Source organism: Myodes glareolus, chromosome 19 (genome assembly GCF_982192425.1).
Source record: "Myodes glareolus chromosome 19, mMyoGla1.1, whole genome shotgun sequence".
NCBI lineage: Eukaryota > Metazoa > Chordata > Mammalia > Rodentia > Cricetidae > Myodes > Myodes glareolus.
The window spans coordinates 3,074,075-3,086,448 of record NC_142044.1 but is presented as its reverse complement, the minus strand read 5'-3'; the positions used below and the strand labels follow the sequence as shown (position 1 = coordinate 3,086,448).

Genomic DNA, 12,374 nt, shown 5'->3' with positions numbered 1-12,374 from the left:
GGGGCTGAAGGTGTGTGCACCCACGCTTGGCTGGAGTGATTTTCCGGGTGTCCTTTCTCTGCCAAGTTTATAATGGCTTGAGGGCAGGGACGAGACACTGGTGTCTCTCTGGGTGTGTCTTGTGTTCACAGCTAATCTTATTTGCTTCCTTCTTTCCCTGGTGCCAGGCGTCTAAATTTAGTGGGAAAGACCTGAAAGGAATAGTGTAGTGTCTTATGTGGAAAATCAGACAGGAGCAAGGGGGTTGCCGTGTAACCAGATTGGCTTGGCGTGCACAGCAAGGACCAGGGGAGACTGGCAGATGGAGCCAGGCAGAGGGGAGGGGAGGGGCGGGGGCATGAGGCAGGGTGGCACCTACAGAGTTAGGTGGGGGTGGAAAGGAGACAGAGGGAAGAGAAGGGAGGATCTGTGGTTCTGCGAGGGACAATTAGCTGGGGAAAGTGTCACCTAGACTGTGATTCTGGTGGAGGGACTTGGGGTAGGTGTGTGGCCGAAGGGCGCTAGCCCCGGAGCCAGACAGCCTGATGGCCTAAATCTCAGCTCTGTTACTACCAACTATGTAACTGATCGAATTACTTAATCTCTTGAGCCTCAGACTCTCATTTGTTGTTAATATTAATACCTATCTGTAGGGCCTTGTGATAATTAGATGGTTTAATGCTAATAAAACAGAGCAGGGCTTGTCATGTAGAATGCATCCAATAGGGAGCAGCTGTTATTTAGTCTCACTCTTCTCTCTCTCATTCCCCACTTTTATTGCATTCCACGCAGGCCTTCCCAATTATACCCCAAGACAAATATGCAAACCATCCATATCTGTTCCCACAGTCTCAGCCTGGTTAGAACTATGGCTTCTTTATTGGATTGCTTCGACAGCCTTTCAAATAAAATAGTCTTACTTCTTCCAGTGTTGATCAACAAAGTCTGGTCCACAGAATAGCCAGGGATAGGTTTCTAATCCAAACAGATGCTGTCTACTGTTATAAAATCTACTGAGACATATGAATCATTTAGCACCCCTTTATCACATCCTTAAAGGTATTCCACGATCTGGTTCCAGAGTTCCCATCTCTCCCCCTCATAACTCCTTCCTCTCACTCACCTGCTTCAGCCTCTATTTGCCAGGAACTTGCTAAGTTTTTGTTGTTGTTGTTGTTTGTTTTTTGTTTTTGCCAGGACCTCCCACCTGCTGGCTCTCAAGCATCCTCCATCTTCTTTGCTTCTTGCTTTGCAAAGCCCAGCTCAAACAGCAGAAGCATTGGCTTTAGTTTGAGAGAACAAAGTAAAATATTGGGCTTGATACTTTTCAGTCCTCTTACTTTGTGTCTTAGTTATGTTCCTATTGCTACAAGGACAAAACATCATGACTGAGACAATTCAGGAAAGAAAATCTATTTTTTTTCCTAGTTTCTTTTGAGGATGTAAATCAGTTGGGTTTAGTTTCAGAGGGCTAGAGTCCATGACGGTAGAGTAAGGCGTGGTGGCAGTAACAGCTAAGTATCACTTCTTGATCCCAACCGGCAGGTAGAGAGAGAGAGAACCTACTGGAGACGATGGGAGCCTGACCCATGACAGACTTCCTCCAACAAGGCCACACCTCTTTATTCTCCCCAAACAGTTCCTCCAACTGGGGATCAACTATTCTAACATATGAGCATATGGGGAGTATTCGCGTTCAAACCATAGCTCTCTGGAAAATTCCTTTCTGTTTTTCATTATCCACTATCCCCACCCTCTGATATAAATTCCATTAGGACAAACACATTGGTTATATGCTTCATTCTCAGGGCAAACATTTCCTCTAATATAATATATACCAAAATACTTCTTGAACCAATGTTGAATGAATTACAACAGGGAAATTAGGGACAGGGCAGCAAAAATATACCTAGGACCAAGATGGTTCTCTGCATTAATCCAAGGAGAAATGGCGAGGTTGTAGCAGTGGCTTCCATTTTCCAGTGAACATTGTATCACCTGGACTTTAAAAAAAAATGCATAGCCACCAGAACCACCTTCACTAGGTGCAGCCTAGGCACCTGAATTTTCCCAAATTTGTGGGAGGCAGCCAGACTTGATGTGATTGCCCTAAAGGCAAAGGGTATACAGCAGAGAGAAGAAAGGGAGGGATGTTAGAGGGCACAGTAGGTCAGACTTAGTGAAAGTGGCTGCAGAAGGTCTGGGAAGAAGTCTAGATTTCTGGCATGGGCCTGGTAGAATGAAAGACGTGAGTTTTGTTTGTTTTAGATAAATCTCTGTGCTATCTCAGACAGACTTGAGCTACAGATAAGTCTTTGTTAGGGTTCCTATGGCTACAATGACACAACATGGCCAAAAACCAAGTTGGGGGAGGAAAGGGCTTACTTGGGGTTTACACTTCCATATGGCTGCTCTTCAACAAAAGAAGTCAGGGCAGGAACTCAAACAGGGCAGTCTCCTGGAGGCAGGAGCTGATGTCGAGGCCATGGAGGGGTGCTGCTTACTGGCTTGTTCCTTATGGCTTGCTCAGCCTGCTTTCTTATAGACACCAGAACCACTAGTCCAGGGATAGAACTACCCATAATGGGCTGGGCCCTCCATCAATATCTAATTAAGAAAATGCCTACAGCCCTGATCTTATGGAGGCACTTACTTAATTGGGGATCCTGATCCTCAAATAACTAGCTTGTGTCAAGTTGACATAAAACTACCCGGCACAAGGAGCCCCCATGGAGTCAAGTGGAAATGTCCAACAAATATCTCTTTCTTAATAGATGCATATTGGCCTAGTGAGGAATAGAGTGTCCTTCCAATTTCTAGGAGGAGAGAAAGGAAGTGACTCTCTGGGAACTATGATGACTATGCAGAGTGCAAGACCACTGTTATTTTGCACAACTCAAAACCCCTTCCCAGTCATTGCCCCATCTACACAGCAAAGCCATTCTTGCATTATTCAAAGGTTTAAAGTGTCCAGTAGATTAGCGCATATTGCATAGTCTTCAGGTAGCACTTAAAGGTGAACACATAAAGGCTCTCAACTTCCAATAAATGAAAATCATATTCAAAATTACTTCCTTTAAGAGTGTGGTCAAAGATAGTGAACCCTAAACTGCCTAGCCTGTCTCTAACTGGGAAAAATTTACTGGGCTACCAAAGATGCCAAGTGGGGTTTGAAAAGATACGGGTCCTTGGTTAGTTTCTAATTTAGACGCACTGAAATAGGGATCGAAAGTGATATATTTAGAATAAGTAACAGATGGTGGATGGACATTTTGGCATCCATGTCTCAGTGTTCCAAGGAAATGATCTAAATCCTCAGAAGAAATAAACAAGGAAAGGATGGGATTGGAACTGGAAAAAGATCTAAGAAATCTATACCAAGTCTTGAATAGATGAAAATTTCAGAGGGGTTCTGACTGAGATTAAAAGATGGAGAATGGAACGCACAGGCCAGATTAAAGTAAGGTTGAATTCATCAGACATCGATCAGGGCTGACCGAGAGCAGCAGAGACCCGTCTCCACGCCCCGCTGGGCTCGGCTCTCGGGAGGAGGGCTGCCAACCAGGCAGGTGAACCGTGAGAAACAACCGGGCGGAAGGCAGACAGTCAAGCGCCGAGTCAGGGTCACGCTTCGCCTGGGGCGTGGCTCCCGCCGTCACCCCCCCCCCCCCACCTGCCACTCGAGCGAGACGAGGTCCGGGTGACCAGAAGGGCGTCGCCCACCCCACTGTCCGGGGCGAACAGGGCGAGAGCGCGCGGTGCAAGGCGAACGTGCGCGAGCCTACGAACCACGGCGTCCCAGAGGCAACCCTCACTGGCGGCGGCGCCGGAGGTGGGGGGGGGAGGGACGGTGACGTCAGGACGCAGGGTGCGCACTGGGCGGGGCCGCGCCGGGCGGGGCCGGAGTGGGAGGAGGGGGCGGGGCCATCAGGGGCGAGGGCGGGGGAGAATGGCAGTTGCGGTGCTGGTCCCCGGCTGTGTCGGTCCGGCTGGAGTCACCGAGGGGAGTTCGGGAAAGCGGCCGGCCGCCACGCTTCCACCGGTAGCTCTTGCGCTAGCCGAGACAGTTCCGCGGCGGAGCTGAGGGGCCGTCCTCCGTCCACCCTCCGGCTGGTGCCTCCGCGGGATGGGGCCTGCTCGCCCGCCGCCCTGAGGAGCTGAGGTACGGCGGGGGCCGGGCGCCTCCCTTAGGGACGCGGGGGATTCGGGCCGCCGCTCGGGCCTCGGAACGGGGTCGGGAGACGTGCGCGGCTGTCCCCGGGGCGTGCGGTCCGAGCCCCCGACGGTGTTGGGACTCCTCGCGGCGCTGCCCCGGGCGGGCGAGCGGGCGAGACCCGAGGGCGAGCGCCGCGGGGAGGCGGCGGGGGCGGAGCGCATTCCTGACGGGTGAAATCGGCCCTAACGGGACGCTTTCCGGGCCTTGCCGCACACCAGCGCCGCGCACCGACTTGGACCCCGAAGTCGGTCGTCCCCGGGTCCCGGGAGGGCGGGCGGGCGGGCCGGGGAGGTGACCGCCTCCTCCGCCGGCGGAGATCGCGCAGACGCTCGGGCACACGCGCGCTGCAAGCCGTGCGGCCTGGGAGTGAAGCGTGTGAACCCGGGTCTTCCGGGACTCCACCTCCAGGGTGTTCCCCGGTCCCGAGCGGGAGGCCACTGCTTTCAGTTTCCAGTTTTTCCTACGGTCTGGGGTTCCACTCTGCCGTTGTTCTCCCTTCTATTTTTCCATTTCCATTAATGGGAAGAAGTCGTTTAGGGTTCATTAATCCCGAGACGAGGGCAGCGAGTAAAAGAGGGAAGAGGATGGTGAAGGCTATATATGGGAGAAAGAAAGGTTTAATTTTTTGCTCGTTGTCCCCTTGGCGGAAGGAATACATGGCTGGTGCTTGACTTTGTGTAAGGTTCGCTGTTGAGAATGTGGTAATGTTAGGAAGGACGCCTTAAATGCCGCTGCAATTTTCAAACCTAGAGGTGGCGAGAAAGGTTGGTGTAAAATGGTAGCAGAAGGGCGGCGTGAAAGCAGTCCTTTTCTGGGTTGGTGCTCCCAAAATAATTTGCTCTTTCTTTATTCTACTTTCGTGTATGTCTGTGTATTAACCTGGCTGTCTTTTTGTTTGTTTCCTGTTTTAACCTGGATTCATTGACCCCTTTTCATTGTATGTAGTATGACGATATACTTGTCTTTTTTTTTTCTTCCGGTTTTGCTGTTAACCAGTCTCAGTGCACATCCTACCGCCTCTTTTTGTAATTGATGTCATTTTCATATTTGCTTGCTTAAGCTTTAACATTGAGCTGCCTGTATTGAATTAAAATGTAAATATTTAGAAAATGACGATGACCTTATTTTCAAATGTTCTTTACTTGGTACATGCAATTTCTTGGGAAAGGATTTGGCATTAAGTCTTGGGACTAAACCAAATTATGCAAAGCAAGCCCCCCTTTTTAAATCTCTTTTTAAAAATTACTGAATACAGTGTAAACTTAAGTTTCATGTGACCATGGAAAAAAATTAATTCCCTTGTAAGGTGTCTTTCTGAGAAAGAAGAAAATAATATTATCTCAGGGTTCTCATTTGAGAACCCCAGTAATGTTAATTTTGTTTTAATTGCAGGATTATTTTAGAAGTTGAAGCAGCCTATTCCTTACTAAAATAGCTTCTTGAAATATCTCATCTTGGAAATGTCTCAGCCGTGTTTGAACACAGGTAGTCAAGGCAGTATTTCTGAAGTTGTTGGTGTACTGTATTTGGGAATCATCACTCTTTTTGAGATAGGGTTTCACTCTGTGGCCTGAACTTGCTATGTATACCAGACTAACCATGAACTCACTGAGTTCATGCTCCTGATGGGATTAAGGGCCTGTGCCCAGCTAGAAGTCACCATTTATACATATTTACATATGTATATAAATATATATAAATATCTGCATAATTTTAGGGGAGTCTAGGGGACTTTGCATACGCTAGGCAAATATCTTAGTATCCCCCCTTTGTTTTTTTTCTTTCTTCTTTCCTGTCTTTTGAAAGAATCTTGTATATTTCCTGGCACAGCCTGTTTTTTCCTTTGGTTTCTAGTCAGCCTTACCACCTGATCCACATACATTCCCTGTCCACCTGCCTCCCAGCTCTTTGTTCTGGTGTCTGTTTGTAGTTGAGGCACTTAGAGGTAGAGGTGGTAAAGTTGTTGGACACTGACCTGAGCTGTGTAGCAAACAACACACACCACACACGCATAACAACGGTCATCATCTCAGGGCACTGAAGACCGAGGGACACGGTTTCCTCAAGTTTCTAAGAAGATAAAATATGCGTGATAACTTGAAAACGTCCCTAGTCTAGTGCTTGGCCAATAGTAAGGTGCTGATAAATTTGGGTACTTTTATATCAGTTATTCATTTGTATCTTCTCTACTCGGGAAATAGAGTTTTAGAGAATCGTTACTTATCCTTCTGAGGGTACTGTAGGTGACAGTTGTCAAATGCAGGCCTATTCTTACTGACTAAGCATATGCTCCTTTATTGATTTTTTTTTATTATTATTGGGGTTTAGGTTGAAAAAAAAAACAAACTTGAGCATCTTGGGCTAATAGCCAAAGTAAAATTGAGTTTCTAAATTAGTATTTGATTGCATATTACAGTCCATCTGTCCAGCTAGTTCTTCCGCACAAAGTAGTAGCCTGTTTAAAAAGACTCATGCTCATGTAGGGAACACACTGGCTGAAAGCCTTTAGCCTGACCCCTAACTAGCAAATAGTAGATTAATTATGGAGAATAATTGAGTTTTCCATACCTAGGCAGTTTTCACCAAATAAGATGATTTTTCTCACTTTATTTTTAAGTCATTGTGTATTGGGGAATATTATTTTAAGGTGTGTTACTTTTGGTTATGTTGTGGAGCTGTGTTACTGTACCTGTCTAAAACACCTGATGGTCTATTAAAGAGCTGAACGGCCAATAGCGAAGGGAAAGAAATAGGTGGGGCTGGCGGGCAGTAGGATAAACATGAGCAGAAATCTGGAAGGAGAAGGAACAAGAAAAGGAGGGGAGAGGAAAATGTTGTTGGTTGTTTTTTTACTCTTTACTCTTTAGGCTCTTTTGGGGGGCCCTACCACCCAGCTCCAAAATAAATCACACACAGACGCTTATTACTACTTAAAAATGCCTAGCCGTAGCTTGGCTTGTTTCTTGCCAGCTTTTCTTAAATTATCCCATCTATCTTTGGCCTCGGGGCTTTTATGTTTTTCTATTCCTGTATATCTTTTCTTTCCTTCTTACTCCATGTCTGTTTCGGTGGCTAGCCCCTGAACTATGCCAGTTCTTTGTTAGCTGACAGAAGATGCATAATGTTGAAACAGCTTATGAGTAAACATACCTGTGCAGCTAAAGAGTGAAGGAAAAGATTCTTTGTCTAACACGTTTGTATCTCAGAGGGTGGCAGACTTCAAGAAAGCCACTGACATAATTTTAGGTGTTTAAAACATGGACACTTCATTGTTTCTCTACAGTTGCCATAATAGTGATGCTTGGTATACAGGAGTGAAAAGTAGATATTGCTGGGCTACATGTTGGTGGTGTACTCGGGAGACAGAGACAGATGGATCTCTCAGAGGTCGAGGCCAGCCTGGCCTACAGAGTGAGTTCCAGGGCTACACAGAGGAACCCTGTCTCAGAAAAACGAAAAGGATATTACTGTATTGTTTTCATTGTTGTTATCAGTAGTATATGAAGAATGATTATATTTTTATGTGTATTTTGCCTGCATGTAAATTCAGTGTAGGACATGTGTGCAGTTTCTGTGGAGGCCAGAAGAGGGCGTCAGATTCCCTTGGAACTGGCGTTAGAGTAGTGGTTAGCTATTAATAAAATATTATTAATTGTTGATTTGGTTCTTATTTCATTTTTGTAGCCGGGAGTGGTGGTGCATGCCTTTAATCCCAGCACTCGGAAGGCAGAGGCAAGCGGATCTCTTGAGGTCGAGGCCAGCCTGGTCTACAGAGTGAGTTCCAGGACAGCCAGGGCTAAACAGAGAAACCTTGTCTTGAAAAAACAAAACAAAACAATCTACCGTGTAGGTGTTGGAGGAGAAGAGCAGTCAGTGTTCTTAACTGAGTCATCTCTCCAGCCCCTGAAGAATTTTTAATACTTACTTTATGTATATCTGTGTGTGCCTGAGTATAATGAGTGCAGGACTGAAGGAGTTAGAAGAAGGAATCAGATGCCTTGAAACCAGAGTTACTGGTGTTTGTGAGTGGCCATGTTGGTGTTGGTAACTGAACCCAGGCTGTCTGCAAGAGTAGTAAATACTTTAACCACTGAGCTATCTCTCCAGCCCAGTAATTTTTTATTAGCATTATTTTGGAAACTATTTCATTACCTTAAAACTATTGTATAGTCTTCCTTTCTTGATTTTATCTAGTATTTTGTTTTGTTTCTTTTTTGAGACAAGGGCTTGTATAGCCCAGGCTTATCTCAAAGGAATTTACTGTGCAGACAGGGATCACCTTGAATTCCTGATCCTCCTCCCACCTCCCAAGTGCTAGGATTACAAGCCTGCTACCATTTCCAACTAGCATTTTAAAAGTCATTTGCTAGAAAATTACTAATTGTCGATTTGGTTCTTTTTTTAATTTTTAAGAATTTAATTTATGAGTATGTATGTTTTGGCCATATGTATTTCTATATACCATGTGCACACCTGGTACTCTTGATTGGCCAGAGAGTTTGCAAGATGGTTGTGAGTTGCCATGTGGGTCCTGGGAATCAAACCCAGAGCCTTTAGAACAGCCAAGTGTCCTTAGCTGCTGAGCCACGTCTCAGCCCTGTTGGTTTGCTTTAGAAGTCCTGTTTCTAGAGCGTTTGCTACGTGCAGGTCTCAGTAGGAGAGAGCTAGTTAGCTGTTTTAGCTTAAAGAAAAGTTTGTAGATTGGATTTTGAAGCACAGTTTTGGCCAGAAATTACTTTTGTTTATTTAAGCCCAAAAGAAACTTCAGAACTGTCTCTTTAATCCACAAAGCTAGAATTGTTGCCTTAGAAGTGTGTACCTAACAGTTTTATTCCGCCCCACTCTAGAGACCCCTCAGAGTGAAGATAGCTCTTGTGCTGTGAATACCTAGCTTGTTGCCACGTGACCTTCTCCAGCTGAGTGATAGGCAGCAAACTAGTTGGAGAGAACCAAGGAGCCAAGGGCGGGCTGTTAGGAAACTGATAGCATTAGCAGCAGGCAGAGGTGGGTAATCTCTGTGAGGTCTAGACTAGCCTGATCTACATAGAGACTCCAGGCCAACCAGAGCTACATAGTGAGGCCCTGTCTCTAAAACAAACAGAATATCAACAAAACTCTGGATGAGTACCATGTACTACCAAGAACTACCATGTCACAAGACAAGTCATTAGCCTAGAATTACAGAGTTATATTTGATAATTTCTGAATCAAGCCTTGTTATTTGGACCTCAGAAGGTTACAGTTATTATTTTTATGCGTGATCGCACATAAAATGTGTGTAGGTGATGAGATTGTTTTCTTTGATCCTGCTGCAGGTCTTAGCACTTGGTACAGTATGCAGTGAAATAATTTTAGTATTGAATAAGTAGTTGCTAAGTGAATAAAATATGTACAGTGTGAAGTCACACACTCATGCACTTCTTTCTCCATTCTCTCTCCCCTCTCATCGCACATATCCCAGGTTGGCTTGAATTCCGGATCGTTCTCCTCTTAAGTATTATAAACTGTGGTTATGTTGTGCCGGGGATGAAACTCTGGGCCATGTGCATGCTAGGCAAGCATTCTGCCCACTGAGCTACATTCCTAGCCTGAAACAGCTCTTTCAAGCCACAATTGTAATTTAAGATTTTTCCAGTGTCATATTAAATAAGAAAGTAGAAGAAATAAAGTGAACATAATTTTTTGTTAAAAAAAATAAGGAATTTTATTTAGCCCAATACACCCAAAATATTACTTTAATGTAGTGAAAGGTGATTTTACATTCTTTCATTTTCATAGTAGAGTGTGGCTCTAAGAACATTTTGTATGGCATGTTCCTTCCTGCAGAGATTCTTTGTCTTTTTTTACTGTCATCTTGAAAGTTTTTTTTTTTAACTTGTCTTTTGAAGCCAAATACAGAATTGGCACTTACTATTGCAGGGTTATTGTGTTGTGTTGAAGGGTGCCGGGGTTCTGGTCTGCTGTGCTTTGTGCCTCATTGCACAGATGAGGGAGTCTGCTGCCCTTTATGGCACTGAGTTAGTATAAGTTAACTAGGTATGTGCTACACTGGCTGTCCCCTACAGGATGCTGCAGAAGAGCTCGTTCATTAGTAGTGAGTGTCTTGTCTTCCCGAGGCTGACTGTGAAGCAGAAGAAATCCCTGTTACCTCCTCTGAACCCTACTACTCTCCATCACAGTGATGTCCAGGTTGCCTCAAAATCCAGTGGCAGATGTCCTTATGAGGGAAAGACAGGAAGTTACAGAAGACGTGGAGAAAGAGGAGGCAGTGTGACTGGGGGACGAGGATTGGAGCAGTATAGCCAAAACCCAAGAATTGCTCGTAGTCAGAAAGACTGGAAGAGGCACAGAATAGACTCTCCCACAGAACTACAGAAGGGAACACAGCCCTTCCCCTATAAGAATGTCCTGGAACTTACTCCTTTTGTTTCATTCCTCTTTCCCCAGCTTGTTCCTTGTTTTTTACTCTAAGGTGTAGTTGATATTTGGAGGTGGGGTAGGTAAACTGCTGATAGGGAGAAGCTAACAGGTCTACTTCTTAAAGTCTGGTTCCTTCCTTCCTTCCTTCCTTCCTTCCTTCCTTCCTTCCTTCCTTCCTTCCTTCCTTCCTTCCTTCCTTTTTGGTTTTTCGAGACAGGGTTTCTCTGTAACTTTGGAGCCTGTCCTGGAACTAGCTCTTGTAGACCAGGCCGGCCTGGAACTCACAGAGATTTGCCTGCCTCTGTTTCCTGAATGCTGGGATTAAAGGCGTGTGCCATCACTGCCTAGCTAAAGTCTGGTTTCTAAAAGATCCTCCCACACTTTTCTCTGTCCTGTACCCTAATGTTGACATGTTGGAGGACTGATCTCCTTCCTCTCTGTAGTTACTCCCTTGGTGATTTTATCCATGCTCACGATTTTACACATCACACCTGTAACAACTCCCAGATTACATTTCTGGGCCTGCCTCTACCCCCTCCTCCAGCTCTGGAAGGTATGTTTCTACCTAGGTAGTTTTTGTAACATGGGTCAGTGTTTTAGAAACTGTTAACTATCTCCCTATCTTAGGAGACCCTCTCTGTTTCTCAGTGGCTGCTTTTCAAACTGTTTTTTGGTTAATGCCTTTCAGAAGTCAGTAGTTAAGTATTTACTATCTCCATGTTAATACATTGTTGAGCTAGCCAAAGTGTTTTTAATCTTTTTCTTAATTAAATGAACACTACCTTCTTTTATAGCAGCTTCTTGTTTTCTAATTGATCAGGTATTGTATATTATTTATAATGAGGTTGACTAAAACTACAGAGCACCATTCTGCTCTTCTTCCCAGTGAAGAATGAGGCTTAAATAGGTAAATAGGTCGGTGAGTGTGGAGCTGTTGAAGACATAGCTCTTTTGGGAGGCTTTGGCATGTGGGACTAGTTTATTCTGCACTTGTAGTTTCTGTTTCTGGGAATCATAGAGAGTATCTTGGGCAGAAGGTGACTATATAGCCTTGGAAAATGGTACTTTTCAAATCTGGAAGGAATTTTTTTAAAATGGATACTTATCTGTGCTAATGGTTTGTCCGTTCCTTTCCCCCATATTTAGAAGTAATGTGAAGGTATTTGTTCCATTTTTAATATTAGGTCACTAGAGTTAGATTTATCTAGCTGTGTATGTGTAATAAGACTGAAAACTTTGTATTTACTTTCAAGAAATGTACGTATTTGATAATGTATTCCAAATTGCCAAGTGGCTGACTGTACTGGTGAGAAAAGTCATTTTAGCCTGGAGAGATGGCTCAGGGGGCAGCGTGAGAACACTTGCTGCTCTTCCAAAGGTCCTGAGTTTGGTACCCAGCACTCATATCAAACAGCTCACAGCTGACTGTAACTCCAGCTTTAGGGGATTCAGCATCTTTGTAGGGACTTTGAGGGCATTCACACATACATGGCATACACATATACATACTCACTGGATGGAATTACAGCAGATAGAAGATGGCAAAAGAAAAGGTTGATAAAATTGAAAGTAGAACAGGAACAGTTTGCAAAGTTAATGAATGGAGGAAAAAAGGCACAAAATGAGCATATTGGCCACTTAGACAAACTTAAGTTGTCAGGTATATAATTACAATTCCATAAGGAGAGGAAAGAAAATGTTAGAGTTAAACATTTAAAAAAAGCATTTTCTTATTTGTTTGAATTTAAATCCAAGAAGT

At 44.6% G+C, this 12,374-nt stretch overlaps 1 protein-coding gene across 2 annotated transcripts in view; it reads left to right on the top strand.

Annotated features, from left to right (window-relative positions):
• Positions 1-4,002: 4,002 nt before the first annotated feature.
• Rnf19a (ring finger protein 19A, RBR E3 ubiquitin protein ligase) overlaps positions 4,003-12,374 on the top strand; it is a 41,262-nt gene continuing 32,890 nt past the window's right edge. Inside the window, exon 1 of one of the 2 annotated variants that reach the window (XM_048457101.3) lies at positions 4,003-4,141. The gene's annotated coding sequence lies outside the window, so the exon portion shown is untranslated. Of the gene's footprint in view, positions 4,142-7,950; positions 7,970-12,374 lie in introns of those variants that run through there. The other variant, XM_085679106.2, reaches the window with a different exon arrangement.